Source organism: Sinocyclocheilus anshuiensis, unplaced genomic scaffold (assembly GCF_001515605.1).
Source record: "Sinocyclocheilus anshuiensis isolate Anshui unplaced genomic scaffold, SAMN03320099.WGS_v1.1 scaffold1673, whole genome shotgun sequence".
In the NCBI taxonomy this organism is placed as follows: Eukaryota; Metazoa; Chordata; class Actinopteri; order Cypriniformes; family Cyprinidae; genus Sinocyclocheilus; species Sinocyclocheilus anshuiensis.
Window position 1 is genome coordinate 67926 of NW_015538012.1, and position 3762 is coordinate 71687.

Consider the following 3762-nt stretch of genomic DNA (forward strand, 5'->3'; position numbering starts at 1 on the left):
TTAGAGCTCTTGTGTTTTTGGTAGTTTAATGTTTACGCAGGAAGTGGTGTATTGTTCGATTCCTATATGGTGGAAAGTACTGAAATGCTAGGTGTGCTTTAGTGGATTATCAGCATAGAGCATGCATATATTTATATATATTGCTATAAAGTTGAACATTAAAAAGAGAAACAAAAGAAAGAAAGAAAAGATCTAAGGTGTACTTCTGCATACCACGGTACATTTATTTTAGTTCAAGAGCTGCCTCACAGCAGGGGGTCTTTATAATCACTAATCTCTCTTTGGTTTAAGAGAAAAGTTCAACGTTGTGTGTGTGTCTGAGTGTGTGTTTGGGGAAGATGGAAATTACAATTCAATAATGGGAGGCCTAAGAGCAGAGCTGAATGCAGTGGCAGACTGCTGGCTTGGAAAGTTCAGTTCTTGTTCTTTTGTCAGTTCTTTTGGTTTTGTGCTAATGATGGTTTTAGGGGGTGTTCTACCCTGCTGTTCAAAGAACAAAACCGAGAGAGGAGGAGAGAGAGAAAGAGAGAGAGAGCTGACCTTGGCGAGAGGAGAGGTGGGTAAATAGATTGTATTGAGGTTACCTTGACAACTGGCTATGCTGATTTTGGCCATCTCTGGGCCTATGGGAAAAGGAAAGAGAGGGGAAGTAGGGAGAGAGAGAGAGAGAGATGGTGAGGAGTCAGTTATTTTATGTGTGAGTGTGTTTGTATGAGGGAGAGAAAGAAAGACACAGAGAGAGAGAGAGAGAGAGAGAGGCTGCCAGGCATGGACTTCATATTAATCATTAACACAATGTTCCCGAAAGTTCCTGCCAAACTAATACGGAAGATATTCATGATGCACTTTTTTTTTCTAAAAATTATCTCTCTCTTACATGCTCTCTGACTCTCTTCCTCATTTCTTTTTCTTGTTGCTAGACTATGATAATTCTAGTGGAATTTACTTGCTATTCTTTTCCTAATATAACAAGGGAAAATGGACGCACTGACATTTATCCCATGGCACGTATAACGATAGACACATACATAAACGTGCACACATTAGTTTTTCTATTATGGTGGGGTTTTTCATTGACTTCTGTTATTTTAATACTGAGCTAATGATATTTTATAGCACCTAACCCTTAACTTGACAAACCCTCACGCAAACCTTTCTGCATTTAAACAGTTTTATTATGACTTTTAAGACTTTTTGAAATGTTGTATGTTTATTAAGCTATTTACATTTGGCTGGTCCCTATAATGTAGGTGATTTCAGTTTAAACATCTATTGGCAGTATGATTTTTAAAGAAAATTAATACTTTTATTCAGCAAGGGCACGTTAATTTAATCAAGAGTGACCGTAAAGACATATTATAATGTTACATGTTACAAATTAAATTTTTTTTTAAATGCTGTTCTTTTGAACTTTTTATCATTAAAAAAAATCCTGAATAAATATACCACTATTTTCACACACACAGAAAAAAACTGAGCATTGCTAGTAATAAGAAATGTTTACTTAACACCAAATTAGCACATTAAAATGGTTTCTGAAGAATCAAGTGTCTCTTGAGACTGGAGTATACTGAAAATTCAACTTTACCACAGGTATAAATTATGTTTTTAAATATATTTAAACAGAAAACTGTCATTTTCAGTTGTAATAATATTTCACAGTATAATTTTTTTTACTGTAGTTTTGATTAAAAAATGCAGCCTTGGTGAGCTTAAGAGACTTCTTTTAAAAACATTTGAATATTAGTGTTTTGTGTATAAATATATACGATTTAATTCATTACAAATTAATTTTATGTATTATTTTTATTTTTTTTATATACTATATATTATTTTCATTTTTTAATTTTTTTATTACAAATTAATTTAATGTATTATTTTTAATTAACTTTTTAATTACAAATTAATTTTTCAATTATTTTTTTTTATCACATTTTTATATAATGCTACTTAATGCTTACCTAGGTATTTGGTATTCTGTGGAACATAAAGGAGTACAGCAAAATTACCATGGTACCATGTTTTGAAAACTATGGTACTACTATGATTCTTTTTGGTACATTGTGCTTCAGAGGCACTGCGGTGCTTGTCCATGTTCATGTGCATTGTGTGTGACTACGCTAAAGTGTTACTTCGGCCCTTTAAGACTCCACTCAGCAATCATCAGCTTAATTGAATTCGCAAGGCATCGAACAGAGAAAATTTAACCAGCATTTTGCCTGTATCAGCTGTCCAGATGATGAATGAGACAGAAAGAAAGAGACAGCCTATGTGTGTACACTGTACATCCATTCCACACATACTGCACGTGTAGAGGAAAGACAAAGAAATTAAGGGTGGAAAAAACCTGCATAACTCCCTAACACGTAAACCAGCGAGGCCTTAACCTTCATGTCAGCCTAACTGGAATGAGTGACATCACTGCATAAACACAAAGTCGATAGAAGGAGCGTTCTTGTTTAGACTACTCATGTTGAGCAGCACCCTCTCTCTCTCTCCCTCTCTCTCCCTCTGGCTGTGTACGACATTGTGATAGCCTTAGTATGTATGAGTTGGAACGTTCAACAATGCAGTTGGACACAGGGAGAAAAAAGGGGGTGGGTTAGAGGGTGAAGAAGAGGTTTAGCACATTTGTAACCTGATACGTATGAAGGAGTTGCAGGGAGTGTCTGAATGCTTGAGATTGCTATCACTGTGGGATCGCAGCTATTTGCAGTAGCCCCTCACTGTAGAACAAAGATCCAGGGGGCGGGGTTGGATCCACATCTAGGGGGTGGAGATGGTAGGGTTAGGGGTGGAGATGGGTGGGTTTAGGGATCAGGGGGTGGAGACGGGTAGGTTTAGGTATATGTAAGGTGGGAGGAGTTGGATCTGGATCCAACCTCACCCCCTGGAACTTGTGTTCTGCAGTGAGGACCATCTCGCTTTTTGTGTATGTTTGTGTGTGCATCTAATCATACACACTGCCATGAGAGTTGTAGCATTATATCTGAAGTACAAACACAGAACGGCGATAGAGACGAGCATATACAATTGAAACTGTTTTGAACTGATATCAAACTCCCACGCTCTAGGGGCCATATCTTCCCAATGCTTGTCAAAACATGAAAAGTGATTAACTTTGTATTGTAAGCTTGTATTTGAATGAGGAAGGTGGGGGTCTCCTCTCTGTGTGTGCATTGTGTGTGAAAGAGCTTGGGAGAGGGGGTGCCTCTATGTGTGTGTGTGTGTGTGTGTGTGTGTGTGTGTGTGAAGCGCTCTGTAACCTAAACTCTCCTGACTCCAGGCGCAAGTAGAGGATTAGAGCACACTTTCTCTCTTTCTGTTTGTGCCAGCATTGATATGAGACTGTTTTGTAGGAACATATGTAAATATGCTCACCTGTCTGACTCTCTTTGAAAAAAAGCTGGTGCAACGAGTAATTTTGGATGTAGTTTTTGTACTTTCTTAACAATTCTTCACTTTTGGACAAAGAAAAGCCCATTATGGACACTTTATCTGTGTTTAGTGATCAGCTCTTAGCTATTGTCAGATGTGTGTTTCATAATGATAATGATGATGTAGATATCCAAATAAGCAGAAAATAATATCTTAATGGGGAAAAAAGCCATTATTGGACAGGTTTTTCCATCAGCCTGTTAGGAAACAAAGAGGTGTTTACAAAATAGCAAGTTGATATGATGAGCACTTTTGCCTAAGAACTAATCCCTGGAATTGTCAGATTTTTCCACATTTGTTGGTATTAAATCTTTCAAATATATA